Source organism: Solanum lycopersicum, chromosome 3 (assembly GCF_036512215.1).
Source record: "Solanum lycopersicum chromosome 3, SLM_r2.1".
Classification (NCBI taxonomy): domain Eukaryota; kingdom Viridiplantae; phylum Streptophyta; class Magnoliopsida; order Solanales; family Solanaceae; genus Solanum; species Solanum lycopersicum.
This window is the reverse complement of record NC_090802.1, coordinates 46,440,702-46,466,208: the sequence shown is the minus strand read 5'-3', so window position 1 is coordinate 46,466,208 and position 25,507 is coordinate 46,440,702. Positions and strand designations below refer to the sequence as shown.

Sequence of the window (25,507 nt, the reverse complement as noted above, 5' to 3'; positions counted from 1 at the left end):
CTTATACCCGTGGAAGGTAGGAGGGTTCATCCAAATTAAGTCCCTTAGACGGGAAGCCATATTAGTGATTTTTGATTAGGATGGGGCATAACCTCCCGGTTTGTTTGGGTTGTCATAGATTGGAAATGAGTTGTGGCCGCTTGTGATTGAGAAGTGATAGCTTGGGACATTTGGAGAAGAGAGGTCCTTATATTCTCATCAATCAAAGGATGAGGATTGATCGGTGCATGATGAATGTGAGCATCTTTTTCAAGTGGACGAACTTTATCTCCATGAGGAAGAACTCCCGCAATAGAAATTTTCTCTTCAAGTCTTCCTACCGCATTCCTTCTTGTGTTCGTTCTTCCTATAAGCAGAAAAATAGGATTAGATTCAAAATTACACCATATGTATACTCTAATGGCACGATATAAGATTTCCAAGAAAGTGTAAGATTCCTAGGCATTACATAGATTCGTATTTATAAGTAAGGTGCCCTTTAAAATTATAAATACAAACCTCCATATATGTGGTAGAGAGAGATACATAACTCAGAAATATTGAACCTGGATCTGATAGAAAGTTTTTCCCATCCAAGTTTACACCGTGGACGTAACCGGTGTCATCGTCCTCTTTGAGTACTAATACTAGCCCTCTAGTCTCATGTCATTATATTCATATGTTAAAATTATAGAAAAATTTTAAACTTTTCATTACATCTACTTGAAGGTTTACATACACCTCTACATACACATAATATAGTTATATAAAGTATACATAGACCCTTCGTATAGCAAGGTTACTTATCCTTCTACTTTTAATGCACATACATATATATAAGATACAAAAATAGTATAAAAGATTATGTCATCTCATACAATGTAAACGATTATCACAATATGTACATAACCCTATATCAAATGTATGGAATCCACATATAGGCTTATACAAGTCCTACACAGTGAAAGTTTCATGAATATAAAAGTCCTAGAAAAACAAAGGAACTTCATAGGCAAGATACAATCATCGCCATAAAAAAGCGGAGACCTTACCCACTTGGATGATAGATAATATCCTATCCTTCTTCAAGCATTCCAGAATGAGTAGTCAACAACCGGAACCTATAATATTTGGGAAAAGTGAAGAAAATGGGGTTAGTCTTCTACATGTATTATGTATGAGACCATATGAACACATAAAAGCAAAACATGCTAAAAAGGGAGTTTTAGTTAAAACATGCCATTTTATAAGTTTAAAATCCTCATGCATAACGAAGAAAGGCATGCTAATTAACTAAACATGCTTTCTAATTCAAACAAGAGTTGTGTATCCCCACATACTTGAATCCATGATTTACTACAATCCTACCTTCAAGTAATGACATCACAAATATGGTTAAGAGTTAATCACATCATATTAAGAAAGACAACTACTCATGAATCCTTATCAAGTCAACAAGTACAATGACCAAGCAAATCGCCATAACTTTACTCATTATGGTAGGCTCAACAAGAAACCATAACCATTGTACAACTTCACATAATACAACATTTATATATACATTTCATCTTATGTTAACAAAATAACACAATACATACTTATAAATGAACTGACAAACATATAGTATCAATAATGTGCAAGTTAATTATGTACATATCATATATAATTATAACACAAACATATATAAGAACATCCTCCAAAGACTCCCCTCGCAGCTAACTGGTGCAATGCTTAGGTAGAGTCCCATACTCCTACCTAGACTAATCTAGACCCATTAGATTATCCAAGTTAGAGTTCAAGTCATTTAAATTATTTTACCTTTTGGGAACATCTTGCTCTAACAAACATAGATCACATGAGCTAGTGGGAAATCCGGTGGCATCAGACCCTTCACTGAAGGAAAGCTGACTAATTGCCAAGGTAGTACCAAAGCATGAAACATAGCAACAACGTGGATCAACTGGCTAGTATTCTTATGGGGGCGACATAATCAAGAACTAGGAGATATAGTTGGGACCATCTCTATGCACCATGCATTATAGTCATCAATCTCAAGAATAATTTAGTGATCCTACCTTCCCTATGTGAGAATGGACACTCAATCTAGTACCAATACACCATTTTAGGTCTATGGTAGCACTCAATCTGGACAACGCTTATAAAGTGTTGCCTAAAATACTTTAGGGAATGCTTTTAAAGTGTACCCAAAGATTTTTACTTTTTTCTACACTAATAGTAGCAACACTTCTAAAGTGTACTCTTTAATGGGATAACCTACATTTTATAAGTGTTTTTATTTTGTCAACAACTATTTACACAAATGGCCACACTTTTAAAGTGTTTTTTTGGAATTGTAAATACAAAATATTTAAAATGTGGCCTTAGTGTTTTCACCAAAATTTTATATTCCCTCTAACATTTTAACATTAAAATTTCATCTCCCTCCCATATTTATTTGGCCAAAAAAATAATACATTAAAGAAATATTAAAAAGAATAAAACATTAAAGAAATTGAAGAGCATTGCGCTGAAGAAGATCATTTTCAAGTCAAAGCTTCGTTATTCAAGATTAGAGAGCTGAAGAAGACGATTTTCTTCAAAGATTTGTGGGTAAACTGATGTTCCATCAGATTTCCTTTTGAAAATTGAAAGAAAATTTCTTCATAAATCAACTTGCCTCATGTCTTAAAGCTTTAGGGTTGTTTGAATAGACTTTATCAGGTCAGAGATTTTATCTTAAAAAGTCTAAATTAAAGCTTTAAGATTTTGATATTCTTGTGCGTCTGTCAAAAATTTAAGTTAGGGTGTTTATTTTGTTGTGTTGATGATATTAATTTTGTTAATTTTGGGGTTTTAGTTTTTAGTTGTATTACGTATAAATTGGCAGATTATCTTTGACAGACTAATTTTTCTCTTCAATGTTGAATGTAGAAGCTGAAGCTAAGTCGCCTATATTTGAAGAACCAAGTTGTAGCTATGTCATCTTTATTCAAAGAACTGAAGTATTTAAGCTGACGATACCTACGATATGTTTTTCCTAATAAATATTTTTTCAACTCTAACTAGCTACTCTACATGAAATTCAAAAGGTTTTAATGTCTGATTTAATTTTACTTTTTTTTAGTCTTCCGGAGGTCATAGTTGTGCTTGCATTAAGGTTGGTTCGTTCCTTTGTTAACAACATTGATTCAATCTTGTAGCTATTTGTTGGTAAATTTTTTCTTTTTTTGACTACATGCCTTGAAGTGTCTAGAAGTCATATTGTTTTGTCACTAGTGCATTTTCAAATAAACATCCGAAACTTTAGTTCAATATTGCTTAGTTTTTTTAGGATCACCTCGTAGTATGAATTTGCTAAACTTTCTTTATAGTTTGAGTTGCACTATATAGAAAACGAATCATATTCCTTAGAGATAGGAGACATAGGATATATTTTTCAAGTCTAGAAGGGGTGCAGTAACTTGTGAGATTTTTTTGCAAGAGCTGGACATTACAGTTATGACAAATAGAAAATTTCTTCTTATAAAGGAATCTATTATCAAAATAATAGTGATAGACTTTAACTATTATGAACGGACAATACATAACTTCTTGTTTTTTACAATAAAAAATAATTGTGTATGACAAGTTTGATTGGTGACCTCAAAAATAAATTTTATTACATTCTATAACTGGTATAACTACAATGATCGCGTAACATACTTTAATTGTTAATATATATAACTTAAAACATAGTAAAGCAATTATTTCTACGTCTTTATTTTTTAATTTCTTTTTCTACTTTCAACTTGAGGATTATACTTTCTTTCTTTTCTGCTAACTATTACTAGCAATAACAGAATAGAAGTAGAAGATTTGTTTCTGTAGTATGGACATCCTGTTTAGCTTTGGATATTGTTGAAAGTGGGTCTTGCTTCATCTAAGTTTTAGAAGAATTAGAAGAAGTCAGTGCAAACAAAATGGAGAGAAAATTTTGTTTGATGCTAAAGTCTTTCCTATTTGATATGTTAGATGCAACAGATGAGAAATAACTTGTAACTTCTACTTTCATTACATGTCAAATTCTTGCATATGTAATAGAAGTAAATAGAACTATAAACAAAGTCTATGGTCAAGTTCTATAAGAAGTATATGGATGATGCTAAAGTCTGTTGTTATTTCTGTCCTGTTGATGAAGTTAACAACTTCATTATCAACCTTTCCTCATTGACTTTATGTTTCTCCTTCCTATCGACTTCAATGATTCTCTCATGCTCCATAAAGTGGGATTTCTTTTGAGATTCAGGGGGAGAAGACCTATGGTGTATCCACCAACACTTTTTCTCTGTAACTTAAGTTTATCAGATGCCTTTCCCTTTAGTGTATGTCAAACTGTGAATATTCCAGTTAGTAGTGAACACGACTAAGCCTACTGAAGATTTTAAAATGCATTTATTCTTTTGTTGTTTTTGAATAATAAGAATGTTGTAATTATCACGCTTCCAAGTTTCAAACTTTTGACCATATTTGTAAGACCAGAGTGGATTCATCTTAGTGATGAAACTAAATAAAAAATAGTTTTGACATATAAGAATTAACATCAACAAACAATGTTGTTCTCTTCATTACATTCCTAATTACTATTTTACAATATATTGTTTCTTTTATAGATTGACTAAAAAAAATAACTCATATAAAATGAGAGAGGATAAATACTCAATTTTGTTGTACACATGAAAAATGACATAATTTAAAATGGAGAAAAAATGAAGTAATTTCTAGTATGATTGGGGTGGCAGGAGAATGCAGACGAAAGGTTGGGGTGGTGAGAGCAAGGGGTTCATAGTATTGGGTGTTGAGTTGATAGTTCAGACATGTCGCCTAGTGATCGGAGTAGGCAGATCCATGAAAGATTGTTCCCCCTTGTCACGTGGGTTCTCTTTTAAGTAACAATAATGAATTATGAGCCATTCGTTTATTAAGCATACATATGAAATTACAATATGTTGAAACGTAACACATGAAAACTACAAGTATAACTCAGGTATTACCATATATAGTTACCACATGGGATATGCTAGCTTATCAATACTAAAAAGCATCTCATGTAACACATGATCATATGGTCCATACCCCTCTCTGTAATTTTTTATGCAAACAAAGAATCCAAAAAAAACCGTTTGACGATTGACATGGACTACCCTGCACCTGCTGACTGGTATTTCAACATTTTATCAAATTATAAAAATAAGCTAACAGACAGTACGAGCTGACTTTAATGACTTGATCTATACAGTTTTAGATGAATAAAAAAGGAGCAAGTCTAAATGCTTTTGTCTAGACTATTTTACATGATTCAAGAATATATCCAGTTTTTACTTTTATCTAAAATTATAAAATTCACTAATAACTACATTTGTTGCACAAGAAATTTGGTCAATTTGTGTAAAAAATTGTTTTCAAATGGATAAGCATGCAATATTTGAAAATCATGTCTCTCTGTTGATTTTTTCTAGTCACCTTTGCTGATTTCTTGTTATATGGATGTGCAAATACTTGGTTTCAATTGATGTGGTATTTAGTGGACTTAATCCTTGATAATGTAAGACCGATGAGGAATCATTGCTCCATAAGCATGTAGGATTTACTTGTGTTCTTTCTGAACACCAGGGGTACTACCATGTGTAATGAAAAATCAATGCTGATGAAACACATGATGAAATGCTTGTTCAATTTCACAAAATGCTTTGACTTATTGTGTACTTACATAGTTCTTGTTATTGAAGTAGATTCAGGTATTATTTTTGTATTGAATTACATTCAAAATACTTTTGTATTTTTGTATTTTGACGTGCTTACTCAGCTGCACGGGTTAAAACATAAAAAGATATATCCACATCCTTTAAGCTTCAAAAATATCATTAAAGAATTTGTAAGAGAACTATAAAAGAATATAGAAGATAGAGGATGTACATAAAACATAAACAAGCTTAGAAATCCTTGATAAATAAAAGTTAAATGTTAAGGAAAAGTAGAATCAAGGAATGCAACCTGATTTAGCAAACCGAGTGAGTCATCTGTAAAGCATCTAACAGAGTACCCCCTATGGATACTTATGGGGAATAAAGAAGTTCTTGAGTGAATTTATGCCGCAAACGGAGGTATCATATCTTCATTCTGATGCTTTCATTATTTCACTGAAAGTTATTTCTTGCTACTCTTATGCTTGACCTTTTGAATATACTTGGACTATGATATGTAATGTTTTTATTGATTGGGTTGGGGGTATTGCAGTTCTCTAGTTTACATTCATTCCTTATGAAATTTTAATAACATGATTATATATGTAACAAAAACTACACTCACAGAACATTCACCAGAAAAGGTAAGGATAAAAAAACCTTTCTTCATGTATCACTGATACAACAGTTCAGAAATATAAAAACCTGTTGTATTACTAATGCAATGAAATTTAAAAACTGTTGTATTACTAACACAACAGATATAAAAATTATTGTATTACTAATACAAAGTGACATTCGTAAGTTGTTGATCGAATATCTATTAGAGGATCATAAAAATGTTTGTGTGAATGTTTTAGCATGGTATTTTATACTTGATACTTCTCTAATTGGGTGTACACAAGAATGAGATTTTAAATCTTTAACTCTAAAAGGTCATAACACTCTAAAAGCTCTAAAGTTCTAAATTCAATAACAAAACTTTAATTTCTAATCATTTAAATTCTATTTATTTATTTTCTTTCTTAATTATGTATATCCTATTAATTGTACTTATTTTTTCCTTTGTAGTATCATAAACATTCAAAAACATTTGTGGAGGATTCAAGGTTTGATTTGGCATAGCAAAAGTGTCGTGACTAGGTAAGAAACTTTTACTTTGATTTGGAATAGCAAAAGTGTCGTGACTAGGTAAGAAACTTTTATCATCTCATAACACATGATTCTGATAGATTACACGTGACTTTTAAAACATATTTGTGAACTAGTTAATGATTTTTACTGAAAAATTAAATATTGATATCTTCTTTTCAGAGTTCACATATCCCATCAAAGGAATGGGTGAATTTAGCAAGGCATAGAAAAGTGTATATTGATGTAATTAAATCATTTCTAGATTTTGTCTACTCTTAGGAGATCCTCATGGAGAGAAAATTTAGTGTCCATGTGCGAAATGTTGTAATATTCTTTGGAATCGAAGGAATATATTGTGTGATCATCTAATATGCAATGTATTTTTTAAATGCTATACTAGATGGATCAATCACGGGGAATGGGATTTCAAGTTGAATGTTGATGATGATATGGATTACTCGCGTGATGATATTGATGGGCTGTTGAATGATAAATTTTAAGATGTTGCTCAAGCTGGAGGAGTTTATGATTTTCCTAATGATGATGCCAAGAAATTCTATAGCTTTGTTGAAGAGGCAATCAAAGAATTATATCCTGATTGTATAAGTCTCTCTAAATTATCAGTCATACTTCGCTTATATTTGTTGAAGTGTTTGTATGGACGGAGCAATTAATCATTCACTTATGTTTTAGTGTTATTAAAAGAGGCGATGCCCGCATTGAAAATTCCTCAGTCTTACAATAAAACCAAGTCTATGATAAGAATCTTGGTCTGATTATGAGAAAATTGATGCATTTCCAAATGATCGCATGTTTTTCAGAAATAGGCATAAGGATGACAAATTTTGTCATACTTTTGGAGCTTCAGGATATATTCAATCTAATGAAGTTGATAGGGAGCATGAGCTTCAAATAAATAAAATCGAGTTTCACCAAAGACTTTGAGAAGCTTTCCATTGATTACTAGACTCAAAAGGCTATTTATGTGCTCAAAGACAGCAGTTTGTTTGAGGTGGCATGAAGAGGAACGTTATAAAGATGGAAACATAAGGCACCGTGCTGATGGTCTAGCATTGAAAGACATTGATAGGCGTGTGCACTATGATGAATGAAAGGTGTCAAATGATAGGTGTGTGCACTTGGATGAATGAAAGGTGTCAAATGATAAAACCCATGATCTGATTTCATGTTACATTACTTGCTTCCAATACCAATTAAAAGTGTTCTTTCTAATCATGTAGCTATTCTTTGATTCGTCTATGTTACTTATTTCATCGTTTGTGCCAAAAAGTAATCACATTGGAGGAACTAGATTGATTAGTAGTAGAGATCATAAAAATAATAAATCAGTTGGAGCTTTCCTCCATTTTTTGATATCACGATACATTTTCCTATTCATTTAAAGAATGAAGTGAGTTTAGGAAGACCAATTCAAAATCGATGGATGTATTAAACTGAAAAAGAAATGGCTAGATTCAAATCATACATTCGCAATAGGCATTTTCTAGAAGGTTGCATTGAAGAGACACTAGTGGGAATAGATTGCATGAATTTATTCCCCAAATATCTTCATCGAGGTGTGCATACAAGATTTAATAGAAGAGCGCGAAATAATGATGAAGGTGACCAAGTGAAGCAGAACCTCTAAGTTTGTTTTCTAACAAAGGAGTTCCTTTATGAGCAAAGAAAACTGATCTAATCATTTTAGATGTCAAGTTACTAAATCAGGCACATAAATACTTATTGGGAAATTGTGACGATGTTCAAGAATATATTAGGTACCTCATTTTGAATATAGTTTTCTTTTTGTATAATTAATTTTTAACTATTTAATTTATTATTTTAACAAATATAGTAAATGGTTGTAGAGAGCATAAGCAAGAAATAATCAATCACGAAAATCTAAATGGAGCAAAGCCAAGATTCATTGTTAAAACTTCTCTCAATGGTTTGAAGCTCGTGCTTTGAAAGACAATGTTCCTAATTTGATAAAACCATTGTCTAGAGGACAAAATTCTATAGCAAAAAGATATTATGGGTATCTCATAAATGGATCTAGATTCCATGTTAGGAAGAGTGATGCAAGGCATAAAACACAAAATAGTGGTGTTACACTAATTGCCTCAACTACAAGCTTTCCAAGCTCAAAGGATAAAAATCCATTGCTGCATATTTGAGCGATTATGGCAAAAAAGTTGATTTTATTGAATTAGACTATTACAGCCATATTAACATTGTTCTATTTAATTTTTATTAGTATGAGGTTGAAAAAGTGTTTATGACCTTAATTATGTCTACTTTAACAAGAGATGCTCTCAGGAAGAGACTTCTGTGCTTGTGTCTCAAGTACACCAATGCTTCTATGTGCAAGATCCTTATGATCAAGATAAACATTACGTTATGAAGACTGTTCCAAGAGTCTTGTTTAACATGGCTGATGAAGTTGAATTTAATATCTCACAAAGTTATGAATGAGCCATCTGAACATTCGAAGGGTCCATATATAACAAAAGATAATAGTTAAGTATTCTTAACAAGGACTGATTTACCAGAAACAATAATTGATGTGCCTTTGGAGGAATTTTTCAATCAATATCATGAAGTCGAGTATGAAGAGGAGTTTGAAGATGAATTTGAAATGAGTCTAAAAATGAGTATGAAGATGAGTTTTCATATGCGTTTGAAGACAAGTCTTAAAAGGAGTATGAAGATGAATATGATGATGAAGTCGAGTCTAAAGAAGAGTTTGAAGAAGACACACCATGAGTTTCACTATTGTTGTGATGATCATAATAGATCAATCACTGTTTTTGTAATCTAATATTTTTTTGTACAACACATTAATATATATAATATGTGGAATCTAAGATTAGATTGCTACTACGTTTTAGTATTCTGTTGGCTTTTTTTCATGTGCCCAATTGTTGTTTGGTTATGTAATTGATGTTTCCTTCTTATCTGATTATTATATTATTGAGGAACCTATACTTCTAGCTGATTATTTCTTTATTTGGTTGTTTGTTATTTATATACTTTATGCTTTCATTTTATTATGAGGCCGTTGGCATTAGAGGCATTCAACTCTATAGTTTGAAGCTTCTTCTAGTTCGGTCGTTGTCCAGATTTTGTCGCTCTAAGAGAGGTATAAGTCTTTATCTTTATGTAATTTAAGTATTAAGAAGCTCTTCAGTTTTGGATTTGAACCTGCAAAATGTTTTTGCTGTAATCCTCTAGAACTTGACACTATTGAACACATTTTAAACTCTAGAAGTTTTGCCAGAAAGGTTTGGGGTTCTTTGTTATCTCCTTGGGTATCCAAAAGGATTATAATTCTCTTACACACATGGTGATGAGATTATTAAACAATGTGCACAGAAATGAGTCTAATTTTTAACAATGTCTTAGTTCATACGACTTATGTTATTGTGTTATCTAATTATTATTTATTTGAGAAACATGTATTGATAGTTGATTATATGATTCTTAGCTTTTATGATCAATTTGATCTATTTTATTAAAGTTAGAGAGTGTCATTTTAGTTTGTTCCAGTCATCTTCAAAAAAGTTGATCTGTCTATGTTGTTGTCACAGTAAAGTAAAACTACCCTGTGTCTTGATGACAAGTTTTTTGAATAATTTTTTAACCCAAGAAAGTTGTGCAGTATGATTTGGTTAAGTAATTTTTAACCCAAGTAGCTCCTCAATTATAGCATGCACACTGTTCCTCTTAAATTAAGGGTGATGAGATAGCGAAACAATGTGCACATGTTAGTAAGATTATTACTGCTAAGGTTACTTTTGATAATCGTTGTACCAATCATTGTGCCAGTGAGTATTGAATCAATTTCATGACTTTGTTACAGTAAAGCCTGTATTTAACATGGATGGTCATGTCGTGTTCATACTATTTTTCAGTATAAACTATTCAAAAAATAGGAATGCAACTATGGAGTTGTTAAGAGTCTTTAGTCAACATTAAACACCAGTGTACTGTTATGTTTGTATGTTACAGAGAGGGGCCATAAAAAGTCTCTAACAAAGATTGTTGCGTTTATTATTGAGTGTATATGTGTGTGACTTATTATGTAATTTTAGAGGAGTTTTGTAATTACATTACAGTTTTGTATAAGTTTTGCAATATTTTACAATACTATAGTATATGAATTCAAGAAAATTTTTGAAATTTTTGGAAGTTCTGGAAATTATAAAAATTCTAGAAAATCAGATGTTGCAATCTACTATAATAAGCTGTTGCACAGTCTGATGTTTTGTAGGTTTACTTACTATTGGGAAACAATCGAAGAGATTTAATAGAAGCAAGAAGAATGAATCAATCAACAATGCTAAAGAAAGAGGGTTCGAATCGAAACAAAGCTCAAAGTCTATTGAATAATCTTGACGTTGATATGCAATACAGATCAAATCCTAAATTGGCCAACAAATTAAAGATTAAGAGAGAACTACTTGCAAATGAGCACAACGATAATGATAAGAAAGAGAAGGAACCAATACAACATTAAAGAAAGAATTCAAAAGATTTCATTCCAAAAAAAGGAAGACTAAATTGCTTGGGCACAAATCGGTCACTCAATCGTCTTCGAGGGAAGAGCTTAGAATCTCATGTATGATTGCAGTGAAAGGACAAACTAAACAAAGGATATTTCAATCGGAAGAGTCCATTCAAGATAATAGAACTAAACTTCCTATGAATAAGTCTAGGTTCTATACGTCATTCAAGAAAGATGTTTCTACTTCAGCACATGTGATGGAACAACACCAAGTAATGGAGAGGTAGGACGTGATATTGAGAACCTATTGAACTTCAAAAATGTGAAGCGCAATTCGGTTCAACCAGCCACCAGTATTGGTCAGTTTCTTGATAAGAAAAAGATACACAGTGAACATGATCTACCCAATTGCAAGTAGGTAAAGAAGAAGCCGGTCATACCAATAGGTACTCTTGATCAGTTTCTAAATGATCGAGGGATACACATAGATGAAAAAACAAAACGTGACAACTACACAACAACTGATGCTGAATTTATGCATACTCCTATTATTAATGAAATGAACAAAGGATTGGATGATCTTGTGGATCAAGAAGAATTTAATAAAGATAAATGTGATGTCGAAAAGGAAATTGACATTAATTGTAGTACAAAAGGTATGCCTTAAACCTTGTAAGATTTAGAACTCATTATAAAAGAAATATTTTATTTTCTGTCTGTTACATCTATCTACAAAAGTCGAAGCCAAAAAATGTTCGAGGAAACACAACATGTAAGAATATTCATGCAAGAAATTTGTAAGAAATAAAGGAGGTGACATTTGATAAAGGACAAATGGTGGCACCAACTAATAAGAGAGTGTCACAAATAAGCAACTTTATAGGATCAATTGCAAGGAATCCTAGATTCATCATCTTGATGTACACTAGTTTGCTTGTGGTGACAAAGGATACTAAAAAGCGCATGTGGGAATACATCAATGTAAAAACAACCACTCTTAAGAATTCATATTTTATTATTTTTATTTACTTACTGAAACTAAATATATTTTATTTTGCATATTCAAAATTTCTACTTCCTGTAGAAGGAAAGAAGTGGGTGTTGACTGGCCTTCGTGATTTTTGGAGGAGACACAAGCAAAAAATTTAAAAGAATTTTTTTGTCAAAACAGTAACCTTGAGAAAATGCTAGCAAAACGTCGTGATGGTATTCCACGTAATCATGTCCTCCAGTTGATCGAGTATTGGAAACACCCAACTATTCAAGTAAGGCTAAAATTGTGCATTTCTACTCATCGACTAATTTTCCATAACATTTATTCATTTTATACATATCAATTCAATTATCTCTTTGTTCTTAACAATTGGCCATATGCGAGATGAATTCTCAATAAAGGAAAAACAAAAGTGGAGGCATCGAATGACACCTATTAATTTTTTTATACTACGCGTGACATTGGTAATACTTAGCTGACATTTTATACAAAATTTAAGTTTCATCTTTTTTGTACTTTATAAGAACTTACAGATTTTTTAAATTTCTTTTAATATAATCTTTAGCGTGCAGCCAAAGATAACAATGAAGAACTATCAAAGCCTTAAAAGTTTATTGCACCTCGTACCAAGATTAAAAATGATATCAGGTTGATACCCAAGTTGCAATACTAAGTTTTTTTTAAAGAGTATCATTAGTGATTTTTATTCAGGCTTAACATTTATATTGTAGGGAGTTTGACTACATTGAATTTTAATCATGTATGCCTTCTTCTTATTCTTCTTCTTCTTCTTCTTCTTCTTGTTCAAGATTGAGGAGATATCGATTATTTGTCTTGTCATTGAAATTTTTTTAGGAAAATTTATTATTATTTTTTATGCTTGATCGCTATCATATGATTGAAAATGAAATAGTACTTACAATTCACTATGGATGACAATTTTATTGAATAGGTTGAACTTCAAAATCACCAAAATTTTTGGGAAACGGTTGATAATGCATTTAGGGTTGTATTTGGAAAGGAGTAGCATTGTCAAATTAGTTGCTATGGTAGATCAGTGACAACAAGTTCTTAAAACAAAAATAAAGAAATTAACAATCTAAAACAAAAGCATGCCAATGAAATAACTACACTAAGGGAAGACTTGAGAGAAGAAATATAACATTTACTAACTCAATTGTTTCAAAACAACCCTAGATTGAATTTTCAAGATATAGAAGGGTGTGTTGGATCTAACCCTTGCTTCACCTATTGATGCAAGTAGCGCAACAGTTGTAAGAGGCACAAATGTTTCATATTCTTTGGGGTCAGATCATCATTCGATTCTTCAAAAGGTATTTTGTATTTCAAATTCTCTATTAATAGTTTGAATAGTGTTTTTCTTCTAGTTTAGTTGGTGTTCTTGGTAATGAAATTCTAAATTTATTTTTACTTGTCTAAGTTCAGTACACCAATTTGACATCCCTAATTTCTTGTGTACAGTATCTTTCATCTTTTAAAATTTGGAAATGTATAAAATATTCAACATTCAAATGGAGAGGTTCAACCTGATGATTGAAAATATCAATGAATGGAGGCATCCTTGAAGTTAAAACATGTATAGAAGGAATCTCATATACAAAAAGATAATTAAGATGTGTTCTCAAGATAATTAAGGAAATATTATAGTAATGAAAAACACATAATTTGTGTGCCTAGATCTAACAGCAAACAAAAGAATTTTTTTCTACAATAGCAGAATAATATATGTTCCATTATTCAATTAAAAATGTAGTTGCATTTGGTTTTGCTAGAATGTTAAAATCCCAGAATTCCACTTTAGAAGAAACCGAATTAGTGTCACATAAGATTTTCCAAGAAAACCCCTTCTCAATCATTCTATCAACATAATTTTCCAATACACGAGTCCCATGCTTCTTGGTGATTCCGGTTTATCTCCTTCTGGTCCATCAACAATCACCAAATTCCACTTCACTTTATATAGTTCCTTGGGAATATTTGTAACCAGTGACATAAATTTGCACTGTCTGGATGAACTACTATTCACATCATGTTTGGAATTGCTAGGCCTTCGCAATTGCTGAACTTTAGAATTCTTCTTCTTTTGTCTAGCATGTTTTCAAATCATGTATTCTTCTCTAGCAACAGTTTGATACACGACTGTGTGAATTCAAGTGCTATCAGCATTACAGGTGGACTTATAGAGCTTGATCTTCATGGGGTTGTCATCAAGAAAGACAGTGAATCCAGCCCTATTGATTGTTGAAATTTGAGAAGAGTACTGTGTTTCAAGCCCTAAAAGAAGAATATTGTAGGGGGATTTTCGCGATACAATATCATAGAGAAAGTTGATTTCATTATCTGTCAGTAGGTTCTGGCTATGTTCAACTAGAGACAAGACATAGAAAATTAGAGAGGAAAATTTGCAGGGGATTTTCTTGCAACCTGCTCCTCTATTTTTTGTTTATTGTCTGTTTAATTTTTACCTTTTTCATGCTTTTGTTTATGTTTTTTAAAGTATTCCTTATTACTAAATCTTCCTCCTGTTTAATTATTGAACCTAGCTTTAAATCTTCCTCCTGTTTAATTGTTGAACCTAGCTTTCTGTTGACTTTTATCAAAGACCTCATGTTGCCCTATATTTTTTGAAGTTGAAATAATAGTAACATGGGCTTTAGTAAAGTGAAAAGGGATATCCATAAGCTCTTGCAAAGCAAGAGTTTCATCCCTCCATGTAGATTTCTTTTCTTGCATATTAGTAGTGTCCTGCACTTTCCTGCCATATAAATAACTTCCTTAACAACAATATTATCTAGGGGCTTAGGTAATGGAGTACCAACATCAACTGAACCTTTAGAATATTTTGGCACTTCCATCTATGCACTGGAGACGCATTCTGATGATGCACCTTGCCCTATGTTGCTTGTCTTTGAAAATACCATGTTCCTATTGTTATGCATTGATTTTTGTGGTCATTCTAAACTATGTTATGAACCTTGTTTCATGTGTTCATGTATGGTTCGTTTAAACTATTTGTGTGTTCCTGTGAGTGTTCTCAGGCCCAATATGTTGTTACTGCTAGACTTATTATTAATGTGTGTCTCCATTATATCCTTATTTATTGATTGCTTTGTTAATCCTACGTCAAAAGATCAATGATAGTATTAGAAGTAGCAAGTGCAGAATTAGTAGTCTTACCTGTGTGATGAATCTATATTATTTGGTGATCAAGGCAAGTACAGAGAATTATCCTACAACAATCAAGACTTGTTAGTGCAGAATTATTAGAAGTGATACATGTTCCATTCAAGACTTGTTAGTGCAGAATTACAACAATCCATTCAAGAATTACTATCTGTTAAGACAGAACGAGTAAGTAGAGAATTAGAAAAAATCATTCTTCATATTATATACTTCTTATATGTAATCAAAGAATTCATATCTCAACAATTATCTCACTTGTCCTATGACAAACCTCTAATCTTTAATTAAATTTTTGATGTTTAATTTTGGAGAGGCAAAAATAGAAGACTGCACAAATGTTGTATTCTTTATATTGTGTAATTATAACATTGAAATTGTATTTAGATTTGAATTGGTTGTGTTATAGTGAATACTCTCTGATTATGCACTTCCATAATTATTTCACAAACATATTATTTTATTTTTAATGTGCCGGAAAATGCCGGCAATTGAATATGAATTCAGCCAGAAGTAAACTCGATCTATTGGGGCAAAAGATGAAAATTTTTCTATTGTTGTCTTATACGTTAGAATAACACTTTTGTTTTTTTGGAATTTGTTGATATTAGAGATATTTAAGCAATCACTTTCTATGTTTTGGTTGTACATGAAATATTTCTCAAAGTTTATTCGAAATATATAGCTTTGATTTAATGACTAATTAATTTAGGTCACTTGTATGTATTTATAATTTATATATATATATGTGTGTGTGTGTGTGTGTGTGTTTGTGTGTGTGTGTGTGCGTGTGTGTGTGTGTGTGTGTGTTTGTATGTTTGTGTGTGTGTGTGTGTGCGCTACATGTAGGATTATAAATGTTAAATTTACACCTTTGAAGTGTTGCTCTAGGTAGATATAAAGTTACACTTTGTAAGTGTTGCTCTATGTATATATATAAAGTTACACTTTGTAGGTGTTGCTCTAGATGACATATAAAGTTACACTTTATAAGTGTTGCTATAGATGAGATATAAAGTTACACTTTATAAGTGTTGTTATAGATAAGATATAAAGTTACATTTAATAACTGTTGCTATAGATGAGTTATAAAGTTAAACTTTATAAGTCCTGCTCTAGATGTCAAATAAAAGACAACACTTTTTAAGTGTGACCAATAACTCTTAAAAGGCAACGCTTTTAAGTGTAGTCTAATAAAAATTAGATGTTGATAATGCACGTCTTCAAAGAGTGCCCTTATACCTATTTGTCTATACTTTATAAGTGTAGCAAAAGATGGCAAAATTTAAATAGTGTTGCCTAATGTCAAAGGTTACACTTCTTTTGGGCAGCCCCTAAATAGTGCTGCTGAAAGTCCAAAACTGTAGCCTTTTATCAAAGGCTACACTTTTTGCTAGTTTAGGCTACACTTAAGTGGTGTTCTCGTAGACCGAAAATGGTGTAGTGTACACTCGGTGCTAACATAAACTTCGTTTCTAAAATATCTTCAAGCCTTTAATTATCTATAATAGCTTCGTTTGGATCATTGGGTCTACCCCTTCTTTTAAATCTAGTATTTTTTTTGTGTCTCAGCCCTCTTCCTCCTAGCCCTTGTTTCTTCTACATGCTTGCATGCACCATAAGACAAGAAATGTTCATGTTGTCGTGTAGAATAGACAAATGGCACTCCTCTTTGGAATCATCCGATACCCCCATCACTAAGCGACTCATTTCATCTCTGGGATCGGAAACCAAAGAAGGAGCATATTTCAACAACTTAGTGAATTTCAAATAGTATTCATGAACACTCTTACCGATTTGGTGAAGGTTGATGAACTCCACCACTTTATCCTCCTATCTCCTTAGGAATGAACCGTTCAAGAAAAGCCTTCTTGAAGATCTCCCATGTAAAAGGACCACCTCTCAAAGGCCTATTATCTATCAATTTCACAAACCATGCTTCAACCACGTCCTTGAGTTAATAATGGCCAACTCGGCCTTCTCACTTGTGGACAAACACATAGACAAAAGTATCTTATAGACTTCATCAATGAATTCTTGGGGGTTTTCATAAACCTCAGACCCGTGTAAAGTAGGAGGGTTCATTTGAGTGAAGTCCTTTAGACGGGAGGCCATAGTAGTGACTTGTTGGTGAGGACGGGGCACAACCTCCCGGTTTTCTTGAGCCGTCATAGCTTGGTCTTGATATGTGGCTGCCTGTGCTTGAGTGGTGATAGATTGGTCCATTTAAATAAGAGCGGTTCTTATATTCTCATCCGTCAAAGGAGGAGTATTGACTATTGCTCGCTCAATGTTAGGACATCTTAGAGTGGAGGAACTTCATAACCATAGGGAGGATCTCCTGCATTGGAAATTTCCTCTTCGAGTCTCCGAGCCGTATTTTTTCTAATGTTCATTCTTCCTATAAGCACAACAATAGGATTAGATACAAAATAACACCATAAGTATACTGTATCACCATGATATAGGATTTCCAAGAAAGGGAGCACTTACAAGGCATCACATAGGTTCCTATTCATAAGTATGGCGCGCTTCACAATCATGAATACAAACCTAGATAGACGTGGTAGAGAGAGAGAGAGATCTAACTTAATGATATTAAACCAAATTCTCTAATACGAAGTTTGTCACATTAGGGTTTATCCCGTAGACATAACCGATGTTGTCGTTCTTTTTGAGGACTAAGACTAGCCCCTTAGTCTCATGTCATTATATTCATAGGTTGAAAAATATGGATTAATTTGAAAACTTTCATTATATCTACTTGGAGGTTTGCATAAACCTCTACATACACATAATATATAGTCGTATCGAAAATACTTAGATCTTCCGTATAAGAAGGTTGCATATCGTTCTACTTTTATTGCACATACATATATATAAGTTAGAAAGATAGTTTCAAAGATTGTCTCATCTCATACCATCTAAGCAATCATCACAATATGGGCATAGCCTACATCAATTGTAAAGACGCCACATATAGGCTTATACAAGTCGTACATAATTAAAGTGGAATGAACATAAATGTCTTTGAAAAACAAAGGAACTTCATAGGCAAGTAATTTGCATTGCCCTCAAAAAGTGAGGACTTATCCACTTTGATGATACATAATATCCAAGCCTTCTTCAAGTCGTCTCAAATGAACCTTCAATGACCGAAACCTAAAATGTTTGGGAAAAAGGAAGTAAATTGGTTTAGTACATCACATGTACTAAGTATGAGACCATATGAACATATAAGAGCAAAATATTCTAAAAACGGATATTTGTTAAAAAAATGCCGTTTTACCCCTTTTAAAATTCTCATGCATAATCAAGCAAGTCATACAAATCAACCAAACATGTTTACTAACTCCAACAAGTAATATGTATCCTAAATACTCGAACTCAAGATTTACTACAATCATATCATCAAGGAATAACATAACAAGTATGAATAAGATTCAATTATATCATAATAACAAAGACAACTACTCATGAATCCTTATCAAGTCAACAAGTGATATGATCAAGAAAGTCCCCATAACCTTAATTAAGTAGCCTCAACAAGAAACCATAACCCATGTCAAACTTCAAAAAATATAAGATTTAGAGATACATTTCATCTTATGTTAACAATATAACCTAATGCATACTAATAAAAGAACTAAAAAAAATATAATATTAACTGTCACGACCCAAAACAGAGCCGCGACTGGCACCCACACTTACCCTCCTATGTGAGCGAACCAACCAATCTAAACCTTAACATTTCAATCTAATATCAACATAAAGTAATGCGAAAGACTTAAACTTATTAATCAAAACCAATTCAATAACTATTATTTCCACAAATCTGGAAGTCATCATCACAAGAACATCTATCCACAAATTACTAAAGCTAAGAGTATCTAAGAAGCTAAAAATACATAAAAGCTAGTCCATGCCGGAACTTCAAGGCATCAAGAAATGACGAGGAAGATCCAGTCCAAGCTAGAAGCATTAGCTCACCCTGATATCCGGAGTAATGAAGACTGGCTAGAGTTACTGTTGAGTCGAAGATGACGGCACATTTGCTGCACTCCATAAATAAACAAGAAGAAAACATAAAAGTAGGGGGTCAGTACAAACACAAGTACTGAGTAGGTATCATCGGCCAACTCAAAATAGAAAATAGTATATATCAGGTAACATCATAAAATCAACTATGATACTCAACATGTAGCAACAACAAGTACTATATCATTAACAATTACCGTCAAGTTCACACATGAGGACTCAAGCCTCAATACCATACTCATTTGGGAATTATGTTCATTAGATTGAGTATATTAACATCTTTCAAGATTCATTATCTTTATTTCTCTTGTGTCAGTACGTGACACTCCGCTCCCACATATTCATCAATCCTCTTGTGTCGGTACGTGACACTCCGATCCCCTACTACTATGTGTCAGAACGTGACACTCCGATCCCCTAAATCTAAGTGTCAGTTCGTGACACCCGATCCCCTAAATCTACGTGTCAGTTTGTGACACCCGATCCCCTAAATCTACGTGTCGGTTCGTGACACCCGATCCCCTAAATCTATGTGTCTATTCGTGACACCCGATCCCCTAAATCTACGTGTCGGTTCGTGACACCTGATCCCCTAAATCTACGTGTCGGTTCATGACACCCGATCCCCTAAATCTACGTGTCAGTTCGTGACACCTGATCCCTTAATCTCCTTCTATCAATTCATCAAGCCTTCTTTCTTACCAAGGCATCATCAATCTCATTATTTTAGTCCATCACTTCTTTTTTTATACCAAGACATCATCATTAACAAGAGATTAGGGTCTTGCAAGATTTGGGATTCAATAACTTCATCATGCTTATATAATCACAATTATATAATTACATTCATGCAAGCATACAATTAAACACATAGCAGGGTTTACAATATTATCAATACATATCATTCGCTATTAAGAGTTTACTATGAATATCGTAAGAGAAACCATAACCTACCTCCACCGAAGATTAGTGATCAAGCAAGCAAATTCCAAAAGCTTTGTGTTTTCCTCTTTGTTTCTCCTCTCTCGATCAATCCTCTCTCCCTCTTTGTTCTTTCTATTTTCTTTATTCAAACCCTCTTTCTTTTACCCTAATTAGTATATAATTAAGAATAAAAGATGGCAATAATAACCCATTAATTATCTTAAGGTTACTTCTTTTAAACCCCAAGTAATTAGACTTATTAATATTGACCCACTAACTTTATAATTAAAGCAGGAATAGTCAAAAACGTCCCTTAAAACGTATAAAGAAATCCGACCCAGACTGGGATTACGCAATCTGTGACGGCCCGTCGTGCCTGCGATGGTCCGTCCTGCAGGTCATCGCAAGGTTCAGAGACTGGATTTCCACTGAAGACTCTGTGACGGTCCGTCCTGCCATTCCGTCACGAAGTTCAGAGAGTCGACTTTCAGTACCCAATATCATATTTTCTAAGTGTTTTGAAACAAGACCCTGCGATGTTTCATCGAGTCCATGACGGTCCGTCGTGGGGTCCTTCGTCTCAGTCAGTTTTCCAAAAATAAAATTTGCTGCTCAAAACGGCTAAAACAGGTCGTTACAATAGATACCAATTTACCCATCGTTCGTCCCCGAATGACAACAAGAAGGAAAACAATGGCGAAAAGGAGTACCTGAATCTGTAAACAGGTGTGGGTATCTTTCTTGCATATCAGCCTCTTTCTCCCAAGTAGCTTCTTCGACGGGTCGATTCCTCCATTGAACTTTGATGGATGCAATCTCTCTTGACCTCACTTGCAAACTTCTCTACCTAAAATGGAAACAGGCTCCTTCTCATAGGACAAATTCTTATCAAGCAAAACTGAATCCCAACGGATAATGTAGTTTCCATCCCCATGGTATCTTTTCAACATAGACACATGAAATACTGGATGCACTCCGGACAGCGCTGGAGGCAAGGCTAACTCATAAGCCACCTCCTCTACTCGCTTAAGTACTTCAAATGGACCAATATACCTTGGGCTAAGTTTACCTCGCTTACAAACCGCATCACCCCTTTCATTGGCGAAACCTTCAACAAGACTTGTTCACCCTCCATAAACTCCATGTCTTTAACCTTCCGATCTGCGTACTCCTTCTGTCTACTTTTCGCCGCTAGAAGCTTTTCTTGAATAGATTTCACTTTATCTAACGATTCCCTCAGAAGGTCAGTGCCCCAAGGTCTAACTTCAAATGCATCAAACCACCCAATGGGAGACCTATATTTTCTCCCATATAGTTCCTCAAATGGGGCCATATCAATGCTTGAGTGATAGCTATTGTTTTAGGAGAACTGTGCTAAGGGTAAGAATCTATCCCACTGACCACCAAATTCTATCACACATGCACGAAGCATATCCTCCAACACTTGAATCGTTCGCTCAGACTGACCATCGGTCTGAGGATGGAACGCAGTACTAAGGTCCAACCTAGTACCTAATTCCGCATGCAATGTTTTCCAAAACATAGAAGTAAACTGCGTACCTCTATCTGATATAATGGAGAGTGGAACCCCATGCAATTGCACCACTTCCGAGATGAAAAGTTTGGCTAACTTCTCTGCATTGTAAGTCACCTTGACCGGAATGAAGTGAGCAGACTTAGTTAACCTACCAACAATTACCCAAATAGAATCAAATTTTCCCAATGTCTTTGGAAGACCAACCACGAAATCCATTGCAATCCTTTACCACTTCCATTAAGGAATGGGCATTCTCTGAAGTGTTCCTCCGGGCCTTTGGTGTTCATACTTTACTTGTTGACAGTTTGGACATTTGGCAATAAAATCCACAATATCACGCTTCATTCTACTCCACCAAAAGTGTTGCTTTAGGTCACGGTACATCTTAGTTGCACCCATATGTATCGAATACCTTGAACTATGAGCCTCAGTCAGAATAGTGTTGATCAAATCATCGACGCGGGGTACACATACCCTTCCCTTGATCCTAAAAACACCTTCCTCATTGATTTGTGCTTCCTTAGCCTCTCCTCGCAATACCTTATCTTGGATTCTGCGCAGTTTCTCATCATCAAACTGTCTTCCCTTAATCTTGTCAAGAAAGGAAGATCTTGCCTCCACACAAGCCAACAATCCTTCCTTCTCATTTACTTCTAATCTCACAAGGTCATTAGCCAGAGTCTGAACCTCTCTAGCCAATGGGCGTCTAGAAACTTGCAAGTGAGCTAGACTTCCGATGCTTCCCGTTTTTCTAGTTAAAGCATCTGCAACAACATTCACTTTTCCCGGATGATACAAGATAGTGATATCGTAGTCCTTTAGTAGCTCCATCCATCTCCTCTGTCTCAAGTTCAAATCTTTTTGAGTAAAGACATACTGTAGGCTACGATGATCCGTATAGACCTCACACTTAAAACCATATAAATAGTGTCTCCATTGCTTTAATGAGAACACTACCGTGGCCAATTCCAAATCATGAGTTGGATAGTTACGTTTATGCACTTTTAATTGTCGTGAAGCATAAGCAATCAAATTCTTCTCTTGAATTAGCACTGCACCCAGACCCGAATAGGATGCATCACAATAGACAATGAAATTCTTACCTTCCACTGGCAAGGTGAGAATTGGTGCAGTAGTCAACAGAGTCTTGAGCTTCTGAAAGCTTTCCTCACACTCATCTGACCATACAAATGGAACATTTTGCTTAGTCAAGTTCGTCAGTTGGGAAGCAATAGAAGAGAATCCCTTGACGAATCGGCGGTAGTAGCTAGCTAACCCAACAAAGCTCCTTAATTCTGACACATTAGTAGGTCTTACCCAATTCTTCACAGTCTCAATCTTAGAAGGATCCACCATCACTCCATACTTGGAAACCACATGCCCCAAGAAGGACACTGCATCTAGCAAAAACTCACACTTAGAGAACTTGGCATAAAGCTTTTTCTCCCTCAACATTTCCAATACCATTGTCAAATGCTACTCATGTTCCTCCCTATTTTTAGAGTATATCAGTATGTCATCAATAAATACGATCACAAAGAGATCCAAATATGGCTTAAAAATCCCGTTCATCAAACTCATGAATGCAGCAGGGGCATTCGTAAGACCAAAAGACATCACTACAAATTCGTAATGCCCATACCTGGTTCTAAAAGAGGTCGTTGGCACATCCGTTGCCCATATTTTCAATTGATGATAACCGGATCTCAAGTCAATCGTAGAGAAGACACGAGCACCTTGTAACTGATCGAACAAGTCATCAATGCGAGGAAGAGGATACTTGTTCTTTATGGTTACCTTGTCCAACTGCTGGTAGTCTATGCACATCCGAAAACTCCCATCCTTATTCTTCACAAATAACACCGGAGCACCCCAAGGGGATGCACTTGGTCTAATGAAGCCTTTGCTCAACAACTCTTGAAGTTAGGCTTTTATCTCTCTTAACTCCGCGGGAGCCATTCTATAAGGGGGTATAGAAATGGGGCGAGTACCCGGTTCAAGATCAATACAAAAGTCAATATCCCTATCTGGTGGCATACCAGGAAGATCTGCAGGGAACACATCCAGAAACTCGAGGACCACCGAAACCGACTCAATCGAAGGTACTTGGGTAGTGTCATCCTTGAGATGTGCCAAGAAAGCTAAACACCCTTACTAACCATTTTCTTAGCACGAAGAAAGGAGATGATACGCACCGGATTGGAAGTGTAGTCACCCTCCCACACTAACGGATCTGTCCCAGGCTTGGCTAACGTCACCGTTTTAGCATTACAATCCAAGATCACAAATTGCGGAGAAAGCCAAGTCATACCCAGAATTACATCAAAATCATCCATTTCTAAGATAACCAAATCTACATAAGTGTTGCTCCCCACAAAGTTCACCAAACAAGACCTATATACTTTTTCAACTACCACAGACTCACCCACCGGAGTAGAAACACGAATAGGCATATCAAGTAATTCACAATGTAAATTTAGACCATTATCAAATGAGGAAGATACATAAGAAAATGTGGATCCAGGATCAAACAATACAGAAGCCATGCAATCACAAACCAGAAGATTACCTGTGATGACAGCATCAGATGCCTCCTCTTCAGACCGCCTAGGGAAAGCGTAACAATGGGCCCTATCGTTTGTATGTCCATTGCCCCTACCATGTTGTGATGTAGTGGCTCCAGTTTTCCCATCACCTCGACCATTTTGGTGACCACCATTACCTCGACCACCACGTCTTCCAGAATAACGGCCCCGGCCTCTACCATTACCACCTCTACCTCTAGCCATTGGGGGTCTATAACTCTGTTTTGGACAATTTCTCCTAATATGTCCAGTCTCCACACACCCATAACACTCTCTGGATTCAAGCATAGGTCTCTCAGAGAAGTGTTGACCGGTCTGAGGTGGACCCCCAACTACAGTCTGTAGCGAAGACTGAATTGGTCGAACTGAGCAACCTCCTGAACCCTGTCCTCTAGAGTAAGAGCCATTATACTCACCTCCCTTTCAAAACCTCTTTGATGTCGATGCCATGGTGAATTCATCTGGCCTCACTCCTTCCACCTCTACTACGAAATCTACCACTTCTTGGAAGGATTTTGCCGTAGCCGCTACCTGTAAGGCTAAAATCCGCAACTCTGACCTCAACCCCTTCACAAGACGACGAATCCGCTCTTGTGGACTGAAACAAAGTTGGGTGGCATATCTGGATAGTGCACGAAACTTAGCCTCATATGCATTGACCGACATCCTACCTTGATCTAGGCTCAAGAACTCATCCCTTTTCCTATCCCTCAATGTCCGGGGGATATACTTCTCCATAAACAAGTTAGAGAACGAGGCCCAAGTCATAGGTGGTGCCTCTGTTGGTTGACACTCAACATGTGACCGCCACCACATTTTGGCGTCCCCTTGAAACTGATAACTCACGAACTCAACACCAAACCGTTCTACTATACCCATCTTGGGTAG

The 25,507-nt window shown here is 34.7% G+C and overlaps 1 pseudogene; it reads right to left on the bottom strand.

The window, feature by feature from the left end:
• Positions 1–14,310: 14,310 nt before the first annotated feature.
• LOC138347606 (uncharacterized) lies at positions 14,311–17,707 on the bottom strand (annotated as a pseudogene).
• Positions 17,708–25,507: the final 7,800 nt, after the last annotated feature.